The 18,109-nt window shown below is 54.4% G+C and overlaps 5 non-coding genes and 7 pseudogenes across 5 annotated transcripts; all 12 read right to left on the bottom strand.

Annotated features, from left to right (window-relative positions):
- Positions 1–4,687: 4,687 nt before the first annotated feature.
- On the bottom strand, positions 4,688–4,876 carry LOC147707645 (U2 spliceosomal RNA). Its single transcript, XR_015297102.1, has one exon. It is a non-coding gene; the product is annotated as a U2 spliceosomal RNA (small nuclear RNA).
- Positions 4,877–5,858: 982 nt separating this feature from the next.
- Positions 5,859–6,029, bottom strand: LOC147707644 (U2 spliceosomal RNA; annotated as a pseudogene).
- A 239-nt stretch (positions 6,030–6,268) lies between these two features.
- LOC147707643 (U2 spliceosomal RNA) lies at positions 6,269–6,444 on the bottom strand (annotated as a pseudogene).
- A 1,002-nt stretch (positions 6,445–7,446) lies between these two features.
- Positions 7,447–7,637, bottom strand: LOC147707642 (U2 spliceosomal RNA). The gene has a single exon (XR_015297066.1). It is a non-coding gene; the product is annotated as a U2 spliceosomal RNA (small nuclear RNA).
- A 998-nt stretch (positions 7,638–8,635) lies between these two features.
- Positions 8,636–8,791, bottom strand: LOC147707641 (U2 spliceosomal RNA; annotated as a pseudogene).
- A 1,002-nt stretch (positions 8,792–9,793) lies between these two features.
- On the bottom strand, positions 9,794–9,949 carry LOC147707640 (U2 spliceosomal RNA; annotated as a pseudogene).
- A 990-nt stretch (positions 9,950–10,939) lies between these two features.
- On the bottom strand, positions 10,940–11,130 carry LOC147707639 (U2 spliceosomal RNA). Its single transcript, XR_015297062.1, has one exon. It is a non-coding gene; the product is annotated as a U2 spliceosomal RNA (small nuclear RNA).
- Positions 11,131–12,124: 994 nt separating this feature from the next.
- Positions 12,125–12,326, bottom strand: LOC147707638 (U2 spliceosomal RNA; annotated as a pseudogene).
- Positions 12,327–13,967: 1,641 nt separating this feature from the next.
- Positions 13,968–14,158, bottom strand: LOC147707637 (U2 spliceosomal RNA). The gene has a single exon (XR_015297061.1). It is a non-coding gene; the product is annotated as a U2 spliceosomal RNA (small nuclear RNA).
- A 1,010-nt stretch (positions 14,159–15,168) lies between these two features.
- On the bottom strand, positions 15,169–15,367 carry LOC147707636 (U2 spliceosomal RNA). Its single transcript, XR_015297091.1, has one exon. It is a non-coding gene; the product is annotated as a U2 spliceosomal RNA (small nuclear RNA).
- A 527-nt stretch (positions 15,368–15,894) lies between these two features.
- Positions 15,895–16,007, bottom strand: LOC147707635 (U2 spliceosomal RNA; annotated as a pseudogene).
- Positions 16,008–17,025: 1,018 nt separating this feature from the next.
- LOC147707634 (U2 spliceosomal RNA) lies at positions 17,026–17,181 on the bottom strand (annotated as a pseudogene).
- Between the last annotated feature and the right edge of the window lie 928 nt (positions 17,182–18,109).

Below are 18,109 nucleotides of genomic sequence, written 5' to 3'. Positions count from 1 at the left end.
ACTGAGACGTCGTCCATGTAGAGAGAGCATTTCACTTCTCCGTTTCTTCCGCTTCCCGGTGCCTTCACTCCTCTGATGTTCCTGTTCTGCCGGATGCGTTCCGCGAGGAGTTCAATGACGCATATGAACAGGAGGGGGGAGAGCGGGCATCCCTGCCTCACTCCTGATAGGACCGGGAAAGGGTCGGTACTCCAGCCATTCACTGTTGCCGTGCTGGAGATGTCGGTGTACATTGTTTTCACCACGTCGCAGAAGAAATCCCCCAGGCCCAGTGCCCTGAGTGCCCGGTCCATGAACTCATGGGAAACGCGGTCGAACGCCTTCTCCTGGTCCAGGCTGACCAAGGCCGTCGGGACCTTGCGGCCCTTGACGTACTCGATCGTGTCCCGGACCAGGGCCAGGCTGTCCGCGATTTGCCGTCCCGGTATACCACAGGTCTGGTCTGGGTGGACTATCTTCGCTACCACTTTCTTTAGGCGGTTGGCCATTACCTTCGCGAGAATCTTGTAGTCCACATTGAGGAGAGAGATGGGCCTCCAGTTCTTGAGGTCTTCTCTCTCTCCCTTCTGTTTGTACAAGAGTGTTATCATACCCTCTCGCAGGGATTGCGGCATACTGCCCTTGCCCACCATCTCCTCGTAGAGGTCCAGCAAGTCAGGCCCGATCAGATCCCACAGTTCGACATATAGTTCCACTGGGAGACCGTCATTCCCGGGTGTCTTGCCTCTCTTGGAGGTCGTGGCGGCCAAGTGCAGCTCTTCCAGGGTGAAAGGCGCGTCCAGGCCTTCTCTCTCTTCCGGACCCAGTGTCTTTGAGATGCCCTCCAGGAAACTGTCCGCCTGGGCCCTCTCCGACGCCTTCGGTGAGTAGAGTTCGCCGTAAAAGTCGGTTACGACTTTCATGACGTCCCCTTTCTCACTTTGGAGGTTGCCCTCCGAGTCCCGAAGTTCCACCAGCGGTGTGTGGGCTGAGTGAATTTTCTTAAAGAAGAACGAGTTGCATTTCTCGCCCTTCTCGAGGTTCTCGGTTCTGGTCCTGAAGATGATTTTCTTGGATTCTTCCCTAAAGTGCTCCGTGAGCCCTTTTCGGGTGTCTTCCAGGTCGTCATCCACGTCCCATCCCCTGAGCTCGAGTTCGTACAGTTGCTGCAGTTTGCTCTGCAGTTCCCTGAACGTCCTCTTCTTTTCCCGTGCAGCAGCTCTGCTTGCATCCTGGAAGAAGCTCCGGAACCTGACCTTCACCCATTCCCACCACTCGCTGGCGGATTGAAAGAGGCCCTTCATGTCCTTCCACTCTATGTACACGTCTCTGAGGTTCGCCACTAACTCCTCGTTGTCCAGCAAAGAGCAGTTCAGCTTCCACGAACCTGGGCCAGCGGGGAACTTCCCTGTAAGTTCCCCCTCGAAACTGACTGCTCTGTGGTCAGAGAAGTGGACGGCGACCATGGAGCTTCGCCCAGGCTTCACTGTTGGGGAGGTGAGTAGGAGGTCGATCCGTGAACGCACGGATCCGTCCGGCTTACTCCAGGAGTAATTCCTGGCGTTCGGCCCTATGCTCCCGATGACGTCCTGGAGGGACGCCTCCTTTATCATCTCCACCAACAGCCTGGACGTCACATCCATTCCTGCAGAGCCTGGCCCACTGCGTCCATCCAGCTCTACTATGCAGTTGAAATCACCACCCATCAGAATGGTTCTGGAGGTCACGAGTTGCATCCTGAGCACCCTGAACATCTCGAGTCGCTCATTCTTCTCCGGGGGGGCATAGACGTTGATGAGCCGAACGGGCTCACCGGCCCACGAGCCGTCCACGACCAGCACTCTGCCGTTGACCTGCTCGGTGACCTTGTCCACGGTGAAATGCCTTCCCCTGATCAGAATGGCCACTCCAGATGATTTGCAATCGTTCCCTCCAGACCAGAAAGATGGCCCGTGCGTCCACTGCCGTTCAAGCTGGTTGTACGACTGGGCGTACGGAATCCCGCATTCCTGCAGAAAGCAGATATCTCGGTTCTGGGTGGCCAGGAAGCGCAACGTGCCAACCCGCCTGACCTGATCCTTCATGCTTCTGACGTTTAGGGTGAGCAATGATACAGCCATTGTCTCTGTGCTAACGGTCAGTGTCTGGTGTCGGTACCTGCTGGGGTTGAAGGCCCTGGGTGTCCCTACTGTGGTGGTAGGTTCTCCTGGTCGTTCGTTGGTCCCCACTCTTCTGCGGCGTCTCCTGTGCAGAGGATGCCTTCCTCAGTTTCTACTACCAGGTCCCAGTGGTCTGGTACCGGCATGGCCCCTAGGCTGGCGAGTTGGCGGTGGAGGTCCTGGAGGGTTGACTCCTCTTCCTCTTGCTCGCCTCTCCTTCCCTCTTCCATCTCCTCCTCCTCGTCGCTCACTATGAGGATGGGGGGTTCGTTTTCTGTTTCGTCATCGGTGCCCGCGTTGTTCACCTTCTTGCTTTTCAGGAAGTCCTCCTTCCCTTGTAGCTTCCTTTTCTGGGGGCCTGTCCGTTGGGTGGCTCCTTCTGGCCCCTCCTCGTCCTCCAGCGTCTCCGGCTTGGATTCCGTTAGTGGTGGTTTTTGTGCTGCCGCCATCTGGATCCTTGCGCTGGAGCGTTTTTGCTCGAGTTTTAACGCTTTCTGTCGCACCGACTGGGATTGTACTTGCGCCCATGACTCCTCTATGGGCACCCAGTCGTCCTTGCCGTCTTTCTTCTTTCCCGTTTTCTTGGTCACCTTTGCCTTGGTAGAGTCCTTTTTCTCCTCCTTTCTCTCCTCTTTGGTCTCTGTTCCTGGCGCTGGTACCGTCTCTCCGGTGGCCTCCGCTGTCGGTGCTGTTGGTGGAGCTCCTTCATTGGGGGGTTCCGGGTGTTCATTGGCTGTTTGTTCCGCAGCCTGTGTGGGTTCCCTCGGGGTTTCCGTTTGCGGGGCCTTCACTGCCTTCCCGCCCTCGGGTTCTCTTTTGGGGGTCTGGGGTTCCTTGGCTGGTGCCGTTACAGTAGGTGGTGGTCCTGTGTTCGGTCCTGCTTTGGGGCCCTCTGCGCTGCTCTGGCCTGGTCCCGTGGGGGTTGGTGCTTTGGGGCCCTGGCCTTTCTGGTCCACCTTCCTGGGTGTCGCTGTTGTTGTCCCCGTTTGGTTTCTGGCGTCCTTCAGGAGGGTGTTCAGGTCGGCGTTGGCTTTTGCTGAGAGCTTCGGCCTGGTCTGTCTCCATGCTGAGTTCCAGGCTGGGCTCGCTGCAGCGGCCGCTGCGTACGTCTTCGGCAAGTCTGACTTGGGGCATCGGTAGTACGTGTGACCCGTCTCTTCACAGAGGTTGCACTTCCTGATCCCCTTGCAAGTTTTTGCGTCGTGGCCGGACTGCTTGCATATCCAGCAAAATTTCACAGGGCAGTCCTTGCCGGCGTGGCCCGTGCCTTCGCACTTCCTGCAGGTGAAGGGCTGTCCTGGGTACTTGATCCTCCCCATGTCTGATCCTAGGTAGAAGCTGGCCGGTGGGTGTTTCAAGCCGTCTCTCCCTGATGGGTCTTTGTGGAGGTTGATCTGTGCCTGCCAGGTCGTGTTCCAAATCCCGTTGGAGTCCCTGACCTTGGTAGGACCTGTCAGGATGGTGCCGTATCTTTGGAGGAGTGACGCGATGTCTGTGTCTGGGATGTGGGGGTTGGTCATCTCAACCGTTATCCTCTTCTCCGTGGATGCTGGCTCCATTCCTGTCGTCACACTGAAGTTGCTGTAGGGTGTCTCCTCCTTTTTCCCTTGAAAGAAGTCCCAGTACTTCTTGAAGAGCGCTTGGGTGAAGAAGCTGAGGAGAAAGATCATGCCCGATGCGGATGCCTGGCAACTTAGTATCTCGTCCCCTTGGACCCCTGCTGGCTTGAGGATTTTATTCACGAATGAGGCTCGCTCCATTCGGGGTCCAGTTTTGTCTTTTATCTCCCACCGCATGAGCTGGGTGTGCCGGTGGGTGATGCTGTACCCATTGAAGGGTTCGGGGGCTGTCCCCTGCCTGGTCCCTGCCTGACCCTTCCCTCCACTCCCTGGTTTGGCTGCCTTGGGGTTTCCAGGGGCTCCCGTTTGCCCTCCTGGTGCTTTGGGCCCTTGGGCCTGGGGTACCGGGGGTTTGGGGGGACCAGCCTTCCCTGCACTGGTGCCCGCCTCAACAGGGGCCTCCTTACTCGCCACCTTGCCGCTGTCCCCAGGGGGTAGGGGGTTAGGTGTCTGGGCGTCCGGCTGGGGGATGCCTTCTGGGGTGGTCACTGAGGGTCCAGTGTCCATATCCTCCATTTGGTTGGTTGGGGGGGTGCGCCTGGTAATTACTGGGGTCCCACTGGTTTACCAAGTTTGCCCTTAGACCGTCCGCCTGGGTTCCTGGGGTGTCTCCCAACAGACCTTAGAGGTCTGTAGTGCAAGAAACACTGATCAGTCACTCCCAAGACCTAGGGCAGGGTTATAGGTGTTTCCACCTAAGCATAAATCCCCTTACCAGAGATCTGGGTGCTGTTCAGGCCTGTGAAGGATGTTAGGAGGTGTTTTAAGCCTCCAGCATTAGTCCACCCAAACGCCAGGAGAGAGAGAGAGTTAGAAGCGCGTCACGTTACCTGTGCTCTAGGAGCTGGCCGCAGGCCCTTGGGGGTTCTACTTTGCGTTCCTAGTGAACAAACAGGCACCAGCACGCTGGTGTCCCTCCTCCGCCTTAGTTAAAAGTGTGTCGGGCCGTCACGAAAATTTGCATAAATTTGCATAAATTTGCATAAAGCAAATTTACTCGCCTCACAAGTCAAAGTCGTAGTTCCACTCAAATCAATATTCAGCTGCGCAGAAACCGCGCTGTGAATCTGATAAGAACAGATACTACACTTGATCTTAGCCAAAAGGCCGAGAAGCGATAACCAGAATGGTGGCAGAATTAACGCCTCCCGAAGAAATCTACCTTGGTCACCCGGACCGGGGTCTTCCCTCTCACCGTCGCTGGCCGCCCTTTCGCCTCTTTTACTGACTCCCGGCAAGAGCTCAGCATGTGCCGGTGGAAAGGAGGCCCCGGCCTCAGGCCTTCCCCCGGCTCCCAGAGTCCTCCTCGGCTGTCGCCTCATTAGGCGTCACTTTGCATACCCACGTTGTCCTCTTTCTAGTATTTGCATGCCCCTCCCCTTCCTGCGCACTGCTTCCAGCCGGCTGGCCGGAAAGCCTGGCAGCCAGGGGATGCTGGGAATCAGGCCAGGAAGCCCTGGACAGCTCCCTGACCGGAAGTGGCCGGACCCTCGCCCTCGCTTGCCTGGGACACTGCTCCCCTGCAGCCTGAGGCCTATAGATAAGGCTTGGCCGTTCGTGGCCGTTCGGGGACGGGCGGGGCGGGCAGAGAAGGAAAAGTACTCTGTATTTTTCTTCTTGCTCAGAGAAGCCAAGGGCAGTGCCCACTTCTCGGCATGCCTGCCTGCCTGCCTGCCTGCCTGCCTGCCTGCCTGCTTCCCTCCCTCCCTCCCTCCCTCCCTCCCTCCATCCATCCTTGTGACTTGCTGAGAACCTTCCTCCATTCGTTCCCCAGTGAAATGGATCCAAAAACCAATGAAACTCTGCTGCTGCAAAAACAGTCTTTTTCCCACGTTTGTCTCTTTTCAAAGTGCAGCGTCTGGATGGAGAAGGGGAAAAAAACAAAGAAAAAAAAGTTGAAAAATAAATAAATAAATAACGCACGGCCGGGTGGCCGCAAAGTGGCAATTAAGTAAAATACATACATAATTAAGGCAAGACACAGTGACCACTTTGCTTTTATTCACAGGCAAACACAATAGCGCCACTTTACAGGGTTTGGTAGTGAAGCGCTACTTTCGTTTTCTCGTCTATTTTTCAACAGCATTGTTTTCCCCGGGTGGGGAAGTGCACCATTCCTGGAGGTACTGCAATACCAGGTTGATGCGTGGAGTGGACAGAGCAAGCTCCTATTCCATCTCCCTGTTCCAAAAATCAATTTAATATATGGTCCCCAGATAGAGGACGTATCAGATATTAAACTGATAAGAACAGATTTGTTTTGAAAACCTTTATTTAGTTTTAAAGGCACAAGTACAGGGTAAATTTACAGATACATTTATATTGACATTTTCCAAGAGAGAGTAATACATTGTATTCATAGCCACAGGTTACAGAGCGTGGTCTAGGGTACGGTTTATGAAATACATCATCCAGGAGGGGCAATATCAGTATAATGTTATCAGAGTCACAGGTTACAGAGCGTGACATAGGGCATTTCCGGTGAGTACATTATCTACTAAAGCCAGTACGTTTCGTTTATAACCACGGGTTACAGGTCGTGTTATATGGCAAGCCTTATAAGTGCATTATCTAGAAAGGAGGACTAAATCTTTATTGGGCCTATACAATGCCAATCCTATTGTGTACCCGGTGGCAGGGTAGTGCAGATACTACACTTGATCTTAGCCAAAAGGCCGAGAAGCGATAACCAGAATGGTGGCAGAATTAACGCCTCCCGAAGAAATCTACCTTGGTCACCCGGACCGGGGTCTTCCCTCTCACCGTCGCTGGCCGCCCTTTCGCCTCTTTTACTGACTCCCGGCAAGAGCTCAGCATGTGCCGGTGGAAAGGAGGCCCCGGCCTCAGGCCTTCCCCCGGCTCCCAGAGTCCTCCTCGGCTGTCGCCTCATTAGGCGTCACTTTGCATACCCACGTTGTCCTCTTTCTAGTATTTGCATGCCCCTCCCCTTCCTGCGCACTGCTTCCAGCCGGCTGGCCGGAAAGCCTGGCAGCCAGGGGATGCTGGGAATCAGGCCAGGAAGCCCTGGACAGCTCCCTGACCGGAAGTGGCCGGACCCTCGCCCTCGCTTGCCTGGGACACTGCTCCCCTGCAGCCTGAGGCCTATAAATAAGGCTTGGCCGTTCGTGGCCGTTCGGGGACGGGCGGGGCGGGCAGAGAAGGAAAAGTACTCTGTATTTTTCTTCTTGCTCAGAGAAGCCAAGGGCAGTGCCCACTTCTCGGCCTGCCTGCCTGCCTGCCTGCCTGCCTGCCTGCTTCCCTCCCTCCCTGCTTCCCTCCCTCCCTGCTTCCCTCCCTCCCTCCCTCCCTCCCTCCATCCATCCTTGTGACTTGCTGAGAACCTTCCTCCATTCGTTCCCCAGTGAAATGGATCCAAAAACCAATGAAACTCTGCTGCTGCAAAAACAGTCTTTTTCCCACGTTTGTCTCTTTTCAAAGTGCAGCGTCTGGATGGAGAAGGGGAAAAAAACAAAGAAAAAAAAGTTGAAAAATAAATAAATAAATAACGCACGGCCGGGTGGCCGCAAAGTGGCAATTAAGTAAAATACATACATAATTAAGGCAAGACACAGTGACCACTTTGCTTTTATTCACAGGCAAACACAATAGCGCCACTTTACAGGGTTTGGTAGTGAAGCGCTACTTTCGTTTTCTCGTCTATTTTTCAACAGCATTGTTTTCCCCGGGTGGGGAAGTGCACCATTCCTGGAGGTACTGCAATACCAGGTTGATGTGTGGAGTGGACAGAGCAAGCTCCTATTCCATCTCCCTGTTCCAAAAATCAATTTAATATATGGTCCCCAGATAGAGGACGTATCAGATATTAAACTGATAAGAACAGATACTACACTTGATCTTAGCCAAAAGGCCGAGAAGCGATAACCAGAATGGTGGCAGAATTAACGCCTCCCGAAGAAATCTACCTTGGTCACCCGGACCGGGGTCTTCCCTCTCACCGTCGCTGGCCGCCCTTTCGCCTCTTTTACTGACTCCCGGCAAGAGCTCAGCATGTGCCGGTGGAAAGGAGGCCCCGGCCTCAGGCCTTCCCCCGGCTCCCAGAGTCCTCCTCGGCTGTCGCCTCATTAGGCGTCACTTTGCATACCCACGTTGTCCTCTTTCTAGTATTTGCATGCCCCTCCCCTTCCTGCGCACTGCTTCCAGCCGGCTGGCCGGAAAGCCTGGCAGCCAGGGGATGCTGGGAATCAGGCCAGGAAGCCCTGGACAGCTCCCTGACCGGAAGTGGCCGGACCCTCGCCCTCGCTTGCCTGGGACACTGCTCCCCTGCAGCCTGAGGCCTATAAATAAGGCTTGGCCGTTCGTGGCCGTTCGGGGACGGGCGGGGCGGGCAGAGAAGGAAAAGTACTCTGTATTTTTCTTCTTGCTCAGAGAAGCCAAGGGCAGTGCCCACTTCTCGGCCTGCCTGCCTGCCTGCCTGCCTGCCTGCCTGCTTCCCTCCCTCCCTGCTTCCCTCCCTCCCTGCTTCCCTCCCTCCCTCCCTCCCTCCATCCATCCTTGTGACTTGCTGAGAACCTTCCTCCATTCGTTCCCTAGTGAAATGGATCCAAAAACCAATGAAACTCTGCTGCTGCAAAAACAGTCTTTTTCCCACGTTTGTCTCTTTTCAAAGTGCAGCGTCTGGATGGAGAAGGGGAAAAAAACAAAGAAAAAAAAGTTGAAAAATAAATAAATAAATAACGCACGGCCGGGTGGCCGCAAAGTGGCAATTAAGTAAAATACATACATAATTAAGGCAAGACACAGTGACCACTTTGCTTTTATTCACAGGCAAACACAATAGCGCCACTTAACAGGGTTTGGTAGTGAAGCGCTACTTTCGTTTTCTCGTCTATTTTTCAACAGCATTGTTTTCCCCGGGTGGGGAAGTGCACCATTCCTGGAGGTACTGCAATACCAGGTTGATGCGTGGAGTGGACAGAGCAAGCTCCTATTCCATCTCCCTGTTCCAAAAATCAATTTAATATATGGTCCCCAGATAGACTACACTTGATCTTAGCCAAAAGGCCGAGAAGCGATAACCAGAATGGTGGCAGAATTAACGCCTCCCGAAGAAATCTACCTTGGTCACCCGGACCGGGGTCTTCCCTCTCACCGTCGCTGGCCGCCCTTTCGCCTCTTTTACTGACTCCCGGCAAGAGCTCAGCATGTGCCGGTGGAAAGGAGGCCCCGGCCTCAGGCCTTCCCCCGGCTCCCAGAGTCCTCCTCGGCTGTCGCCTCATTAGGCGTCACTTTGCATACCCACGTTGTCCTCTTTCTAGTATTTGCATGCCCCTCCCCTTCCTGCGCACTGCTTCCAGCCGGCTGGCCGGAAAGCCTGGCAGCCAGGGGATGCTGGGAATCAGGCCAGGAAGCCCTGGACAGCTCCCTGACCGGAAGTGGCCGGACCCTCGCCCTCGCTTGCCTGGGACACTGCTCCCCTGCAGCCTGAGGCCTATAAATAAGGCTTGGCCGTTCGTGGCCGTTCGGGGACGGGCGGGGCGGGCAGAGAAGGAAAAGTACTCTGTATTTTTCTTCTTGCTCAGAGAAGCCAAGGGCAGTGCCCACTTCTCGGCCTGCCTGCCTGCCTGCCTGCCTGCCTGCCTGCTTCCCTCCCTCCCTGCTTCCCTCCCTCCCTGCTTCCCTCCCTCCCTCCCTCCCTCCCTCCATCCATCCTTGTGACTTGCTGAGAACCTTCCTCCATTCGTTCCCCAGTGAAATGGATCCAAAAACCAATGAAACTCTGCTGCTGCAAAAACAGTCTTTTTCCCACGTTTGTCTCTTTTCAAAGTGCAGCGTCTGGATGGAGAAGGGGAAAAAAACAAAGAAAAAAAAGTTGAAAAATAAATAAATAAATAACGCACGGCCGGGTGGCCGCAAAGTGGCAATTAAGTAAAATACATACATAATTAAGGCAAGACACAGTGACCACTTTGCTTTTATTCACAGGCAAACACAATAGCGCCACTTTACAGGGTTTGGTAGTGAAGCGCTACTTTCGTTTTCTCGTCTATTTTTCAACAGCATTGTTTTCCCCGGGTGGGGAAGTGCACCATTCCTGGAGGTACTGCAATACCAGGTTGATGCGTGGAGTGGACAGAGCAAGCTCCTATTCCATCTCCCTGTTCCAAAAATCAATTTAATATATGGTCCCCAGATAGACTACACTTGATCTTAGCCAAAAGGCCGAGAAGCGATAACCAGAATGGTGGCAGAATTAACGCCTCCCGAAGAAATCTACCTTGGTCACCCGGACCGGGGTCTTCCCTCTCACCGTCGCTGGCCGCCCTTTCGCCTCTTTTACTGACTCCCGGCAAGAGCTCAGCATGTGCCGGTGGAAAGGAGGCCCCGGCCTCAGGCCTTCCCCCGGCTCCCAGAGTCCTCCTCGGCTGTCGCCTCATTAGGCGTCACTTTGCATACCCACGTTGTCCTCTTTCTAGTATTTGCATGCCCCTCCCCTTCCTGCGCACTGCTTCCAGCCGGCTGGCCGGAAAGCCTGGCAGCCAGGGGATGCTGGGAATCAGGCCAGGAAGCCCTGGACAGCTCCCTGACCGGAAGTGGCCGGACCCTCGCCCTCGCTTGCCTGGGACACTGCTCCCCTGCAGCCTGAGGCCTATAAATAAGGCTTGGCCGTTCGTGGCCGTTCGGGGACGGGCGGGGCGGGCAGAGAAGGAAAAGTACTCTGTATTTTTCTTCTTGCTCAGAGAAGCCAAGGGCAGTGCCCACTTCTCGGCCTGCCTGCCTGCCTGCCTGCCTGCCTGCCTGCTTCCCTCCCTCCCTGCTTCCCTCCCTCCCTGCTTCCCTCCCTCCCTCCATCCATCCTTGTGACTTGCTGAGAACCTTCCTCCATTCGTTCCCCAGTGAAATGGATCCAAAAACCAATGAAACTCTGCTGCTGCAAAAACAGTCTTTTTCCCACGTTTGTCTCTTTTCAAAGTGCAGCGTCTGGATGGAGAAGGGGAAAAAAACAAAGAAAAAAAAGTTGAAAAATAAATAAATAAATAACGCACGGCCGGGTGGCCGCAAAGTGGCAATTAAGTAAAATACATACATAATTAAGGCAAGACACAGTGACCACTTTGCTTTTATTCACAGGCAAACACAATAGCGCCACTTTACAGGGTTTGGTAGTGAAGCGCTACTTTCGTTTTCTCGTCTATTTTTCAACAGCATTGTTTTCCCCGGGTGGGGAAGTGCACCATTCCTGGAGGTACTGCAATACCAGGTTGATGCGTGGAGTGGACAGAGCAAGCTCCTATTCCATCTCCCTGTTCCAAAAATCAATTTAATATATGGTCCCCAGATAGAGGACGTATCAGATATTAAACTGATAAGAACAGATACTACACTTGATCTTAGCCAAAAGGCCGAGAAGCGATAACCAGAATGGTGGCAGAATTAACGCCTCCCGAAGAAATCTACCTTGGTCACCCGGACCGGGGTCTTCCCTCTCACCGTCGCTGGCCGCCCTTTCGCCTCTTTTACTGACTCCCGGCAAGAGCTCAGCATGTGCCGGTGGAAAGGAGGCCCCGGCCTCAGGCCTTCCCCCGGCTCCCAGAGTCCTCCTCGGCTGTCGCCTCATTAGGCGTCACTTTGCATACCCACGTTGTCCTCTTTCTAGTATTTGCATGCCCCTCCCCTTCCTGCGCACTGCTTCCAGCCGGCTGGCCGGAAAGCCTGGCAGCCAGGGGATGCTGGGAATCAGGCCAGGAAGCCCTGGACAGCTCCCTGACCGGAAGTGGCCGGACCCTCGCCCTCGCTTGCCTGGGACACTGCTCCCCTGCAGCCTGAGGCCTATAAATAAGGCTTGGCCGTTCGTGGCCGTTCGGGGACGGGCGGGGCGGGCAGAGAAGGAAAAGTACTCTGTATTTTTCTTCTTGCTCAGAGAAGCCAAGGGCAGTGCCCACTTCTCGGCCTGCCTGCCTGCCTGCCTGCCTGCCTGCTTCCCTCCCTCCCTGCTTCCCTCCCTCCCTGCTTCCCTCCCTCCCTCCCTCCCTCCATCCATCCTTGTGACTTGCTGAGAACCTTCCTCCATTCGTTCCCCAGTGAAATGGATCCAAAAACCAATGAAACTCTGCTGCTGCAAAAACAGTCTTTTTCCCACGTTTGTCTCTTTTCAAAGTGCAGCGTCTGGATGGAGAAGGGGAAAAAAACAAAGAAAAAAAAGTTGAAAAATAAATAAATAAATAACGCACGGCCGGGTGGCCGCAAAGTGGCAATTAAGTAAAATACATACATAATTAAGGCAAGACACAGTGACCACTTTGCTTTTATTCACAGGCAAACACAATAGCGCCACTTTACAGGGTTTGGTAGTGAAGCGCTACTTTCGTTTTCTCGTCTATTTTTCAACAGCATTGTTTTCCCCGGGTGGGGAAGTGCACCATTCCTGGAGGTACTGCAATACCAGGTTGATGCGTGGAGTGGACAGAGCAAGCTCCTATTCCATCTCCCTGTTCCAAAAATCAATTTAATATATGGTCCCCAGATAGAGGACGTATCAGATATTAAACTGATAAGAACAGATTTTTTTTTTTTTTTTGTCCTACCCGTCACACCCTCAGTCAGCAGGTCTGGCCAGTCTGCCACACCCGCCAGCCTCGCCCTTCACCCGAGCCGTCTCGCCTGGCCTACTTGCCCAGGGGGTACTAGGCATGGCTTATCTTTTCAGCCAACCCCGGTCTGTCCTGCTACTACCTCCACCCAGCAGCCAACCAGCCCAGCTGAAAGCGGGGAACCAATCCGCAGACAGCCATTAGCTGGTTGGCCTTGTGCCGGTCGGACCTAGGAGGGTTCACCTGGACAGGGGGGCGACTTAGCCTTCCAGCCATGCCGTTCGGCCCTGTCGTTCCATCCAAGGTCATCAGCCCAGGTGTCAGCCCAAGCCGGTTGGCACAGCAGCCCAGTCTCGCCTGCTGACCTACGTAAAAAATCGCCATTCAGCCGGCCTGCCAGTCAGTCCCCACTGGGGTTCCTGCCCGACAGTCCAGCATGCCAGGCTACTAAAAACGTTATGACATTGCTGTCATATGCATTATGACATTTCTGTCATATTTCGTCACGATTCCGTCACTTTCCGTTCCGAATCTCGTTTCACCGTATTGGGAATATCATTGACCCACAAAGTCCAATGAAAACATCCCAACTGACCGCCCTCCCCTAGGGGAGGCAAGTGGTACTACACTTGATCTTAGCCAAAAGGCCGAGAAGCGATAACCAGAATGGTGGCAGAATTAACGCCTCCCGAAGAAATCTACCTTGGTCACCCGGACCGGGGTCTTCCCTCTCACCGTCGCTGGCCGCCCTTTCGCCTCTTTTACTGACTCCCGGCAAGAGCTCAGCATGTGCCGGTGGAAAGGAGGCCCCGGCCTCAGGCCTTCCCCCGGCTCCCAGAGTCCTCCTCGGCTGTCGCCTCATTAGGCGTCACTTTGCATACCCACGTTGTCCTCTTTCTAGTATTTGCATGCCCCTCCCCTTCCTGCGCACTGCTTCCAGCCGGCTGGCCGGAAAGCCTGGCAGCCAGGGGATGCTGGGAATCAGGCCAGGAAGCCCTGGACAGCTCCCTGACCGGAAGTGGCCGGACCCTCGCCCTCGCTTGCCTGGGACACTGCTCCCCTGCAGCCTGAGGCCTATAAATAAGGCTTGGCCGTTCGTGGCCGTTCGGGGACGGGCGGGGCGGGCAGAGAAGGAAAAGTACTCTGTATTTTTCTTCTTGCTCAGAGAAGCCAAGGGCAGTGCCCACTTCTCGGCCTGCCTGCCTGCCTGCCTGCCTGCCTGCCTGCTTCCCTCCCTCCCTGCTTCCCTCCCTCCCTGCTTCCCTCCCTCCCTCCCTCCCTCCCTCCATCCATCCTTGTGACTTGCTGAGAACCTTCCTCCATTCGTTCCCCAGTGAAATGGATCCAAAAACCAATGAAACTCTGCTGCTGCAAAAACAGTCTTTTTCCCACGTTTGTCTCTTTTCAAAGTGCAGCGTCTGGATGGAGAAGGGGAAAAAAACAAAGAAAAAAAAGTTGAAAAATAAATAAATAAATAACGCACGGCCGGGTGGCCGCAAAGTGGCAATTAAGTAAAATACATACATAATTAAGGCAAGACACAGTGACCACTTTGCTTTTATTCACAGGCAAACACAATAGCGCCACTTTACAGGGTTTGGTAGTGAAGCGCTACTTTCGTTTTCTCGTCTATTTTTCAACAGCATTGTTTTCCCCGGGTGGGGAAGTGCACCATTCCTGGAGGTACTGCAATACCAGGTTGATGCGTGGAGTGGACAGAGCAAGCTCCTATTCCATCTCCCTGTTCCAAAAATCAATTTAATATATGGTCCCCAGATAGAGGACGTATCAGATATTAAACTGATAAGAACAGATACTACACTTGATCTTAGCCAAAAGGCCGAGAAGCGATAACCAGAATGGTGGCAGAATTAACGCCTCCCGAAGAAATCTACCTTGGTCACCCGGACCGGGGTCTTCCCTCTCACCGTCGCTGGCCGCCCTTTCGCCTCTTTTACTGACTCCCGGCAAGAGCTCAGCATGTGCCGGTGGAAAGGAGGCCCCGGCCTCAGGCCTTCCCCCGGCTCCCAGAGTCCTCCTCGGCTGTCGCCTCATTAGGCGTCACTTTGCATACCCACGTTGTCCTCTTTCTAGTATTTGCATGCCCCTCCCCTTCCTGCGCACTGCTTCCAGCCGGCTGGCCGGAAAGCCTGGCAGCCAGGGGATGCTGGGAATCAGGCCAGGAAGCCCTGGACAGCTCCCTGACCGGAAGTGGCCGGACCCTCGCCCTCGCTTGCCTGGGACACTGCTCCCCTGCAGCCTGAGGCCTATAAATAAGGCTTGGCCGTTCGTGGCCGTTCGGGGACGGGCGGGGCGGGCAGAGAAGGAAAAGTACTCTGTATTTTTCTTCTTGCTCAGAGAAGCCAAGGGCAGTGCCCACTTCTCGGCCTGCCTGCCTGCCTGCCTGCCTGCCTGCCTGCCTGCCTGCTTCCCTCCCTCCCTGCTTCCCTCCCTCCCTGCTTCCCTCCCTCCCTCCCTCCCTCCCTCCATCCATCCTTGTGACTTGCTGAGAACCTTCCTCCATTCGTTCCCCAGTGAAATGGATCCAAAAACCAATGAAACTCTGCTGCTGCAAAAACAGTCTTTTTCCCACGTTTGTCTCTTTTCAAAGTGCAGCGTCTGGATGGAGAAGGGGAAAAAAACAAAGAAAAAAAAGTTGAAAAATAAATAAATAAATAACGCACGGCCGGGTGGCCGCAAAGTGGCAATTAAGTAAAATACATACATAATTAAGGCAAGACACAGTGACCACTTTGCTTTTATTCACAGGCAAACACAATAGCGCCACTTTACAGGGTTTGGTAGTGAAGCGCTACTTTCGTTTTCTCGTCTATTTTTCAACAGCATTGTTTTCCCCGGGTGGGGAAGTGCACCATTCCTGGAGGTACTGCAATACCAGGTTGATGCGTGGAGTGGACAGAGCAAGCTCCTATTCCATCTCCCTGTTCCAAAAATCAATTTAATATATGGTCCCCAGATAGAGGACGTATCAGATATTAAACTGATAAGAACAGATTTTTTTTTTTTTGTCCTACCCGTCACACCCTCAGTCAGCAGGTCTGGCCAGTCTGCCACACCCGCCGGCCTCGCCCTTCACCCGAGCCGTCTCGCCTGGCCTACTTGCCCAGGGGGTACTAGGCATGGCTTATCTTTTCAGCCAACCCCGGTCTGTCCTGCTACTACCTCCACCCAGCAGCCAACCAGCCCAGCTGAAAGCGGGGAACCAATCCGCAGACAGCCATTAGCTGGTTGGCCTTGTGCCGGTCGGACCTAGGAGGGTTCGCCTGGACAGGGGGGCGACTTAGCCTTCCAGCCATGCCGTTCGGCCCTGTCGTTCCATCCAAGGTCATCAGCCCGGGTGTCAGCCCAAGCCGGTTGGCACAGCAGCCCAGTCTCGCCTGCTGACCTACGTAAAAAATCACCATTCAGCCGGCCTGCCAGTCAGTCCCCACTGGGGTTCCTGCCCGACAGTCCAGCATGCCAGGCTACTAAAAACGTTATGACATTGCTGTCATATGCATTATGACATTTCTGTCATATTTCGTCACGATTCCGTCAGATTCCGTTCCGAATCTCATTTCACCGTGTTGGGAATATCATTGACCCACGAAGTTCAATGAAAACATCCCAACTGACCGCCCTCCCCTAGGGGAGGCAAGTGGATACTACACTTGATCTTAGCCAAAAGGCCGAGAAGCGATAACCAGAATGGTGGCAGAATTAACGCCTCCCGAAGAAATCTACCTTGGTCACCCGGACCGGGGTCTTCCCTCTCACCGTCGCTGGCCGCCCTTTCGCCTCTTTTACTGACTCCCGGCAAGAGCTCAGCATGTGCCGGTGGAAAGGAGGCCCCGGCCTCAGGCCTTCCCCCGGCTCCCAGAGTCCTCCTCGGCTGTCGCCTCATTAGGCGTCACTTTGCATACCCACGTTGTCCTCTTTCTAGTATTTGCATGCCCCTCCCCTTCCTGCGCACTGCTTCCAGCCGGCTGGCCGGAAAGCCTGGCAGCCAGGGGATGCTGGGAATCAGGCCAGGAAGCCCTGGACAGCTCCCTGACCGGAAGTGGCCGGACCCTCGCCCTCGCTTGCCTGGGACACTGCTCCCCTGCAGCCTGAGGCCTATAAATAAGGCTTGGCCGTTCGTGGCCGTTCGGGGACGGGCGGGGCGGGCAGAGAAGGAAAAGTACTCTGTATTTTTCTTCTTGCTCAGAGAAGCCAAGGGCAGTGCCCACTTCTCGGCCTGCCTGCCTGCCTGCCTGCCTGCCTGCCTGCCTGCTTCCCTCCCTCCCTGCTTCCCTCCCTCCCTGCTTCCCTCCCTCCCTGCTTCCCTCCCTCCCTCCCTCCCTCCATCCATCCTTGTGACTTGCTGAGAACCTTCCTCCATTCGTTCCCCAGTGAAATGGATCCAAAAACCAATGAAACTCTGCTGCTGCAAAAACAGTCTTTTTCCCACGTTTGTCTCTTTTCAAAGTGCAGCGTCTGGATGGAGAAGGGGAAAAAAACAAAGAAAAAAAAGTTGAAAAATAAATAAATAAATAACGCACGGCCGGGTGGCCGCAAAGTGGCAATTAAGTAAAATACATACATAATTAAGGCAAGACACAGTGACCACTTTGCTTTTATTCACAGGCAAACACAATAGCGCCACTTTACAGGGTTTGGTAGTGAAGCGCTACTTTCGTTTTCTCGTCTATTTTTCAACAGCATTGTTTTCCCCGGGTGGGGAAGTGCACCATTCCTGGAGGTACTGCAATACCAGGTTGATGCGTGGAGTGGACAGAGCAAGCTCCTATTCCATCTCCCTGTTCCAAAAATCAATTTAATATATGGTCCCCAGATAGACTACACTTGATCTTAGCCAAAAGGCCGAGAAGCGATAACCAGAATGGTGGCAGAATTAACGCCTCCCGAAGAAATCTACCTTGGTCACCCGGACCGGGGTCTTCCCTCTCACCGTCGCTGGCCGCCCTTTCGCCTCTTTTACTGACTCCCGGCAAGAGCTCAGCATGTGCCGGTGGAAAGGAGGCCCCGGCCTCAGGCCTTCCCCCGGCTCCCAGAGTCCTCCTCGGCTGTCGCCTCATTAGGCGTCACTTTGCATACCCACGTTGTCCTCTTTCTAGTATTTGCATGCCCCTCCCCTTCCTGCGCACTGCTTCCAGCCGGCTGGCCGGAAAGCCTGGCAGCCAGGGGATGCTGGGAATCAGGCCAGGAAGCCCTGGACAGCTCCCTGACCGGAAGTGGCCGGACCCTCGCCCTCGCTTGCCTGGGACACTGCTCCCCTGCAGCCTGAGGCCTATAAATAAGGCTTGGCCGTTCGTGGCCGTTCGGGGACGGGCGGGGCGGGCAGAGAAGGAAAAGTACTCTGTATTTTTCTTCTTGCTCAGAGAAGCCAAGGGCAGTGCCCACTTCTCGGCCTGCCTGCCTGCCTGCCTGCCTGCCTGCCTGCTTCCCTCCCTCCCTGCTTCCCTCCCTCCCTGCTTCCCTCCCTCCCTCCCTCCATCCATCCTTGTGACTTGCTGAGAACCTTCCTCCATTCGTTCCCCAGTGAAATGGATCCAAAAACCAATGAAACTCTGCTGCTGCAAAAACAGTCTTTTTCCCACGTTTGTCTCTTTTCAAAGTGCAGCGTCTGGATGGAGAAGGGGAAAAAAACAAAGAAAAAAAAGTTGAAAAATAAATAAATAAATAACGCACGGCCGGGTGGCCGCAAAGTGGCAATTAAGTAAAATACATACATAATTAAGGCAAGACACAGTGACCACTTTGCTTTTATTCACAGGCAAACACAATAGCGCCACTTTACAGG

Source organism: Lissotriton vulgaris, chromosome 6, assembly GCF_964263255.1.
Source record: "Lissotriton vulgaris chromosome 6, aLisVul1.2, whole genome shotgun sequence".
NCBI lineage: Eukaryota > Metazoa > Chordata > Amphibia > Caudata > Salamandridae > Lissotriton > Lissotriton vulgaris.
Note: the sequence above shows the minus strand (reverse complement) of the source record. Positions and strands in the feature narration are given on the sequence as shown.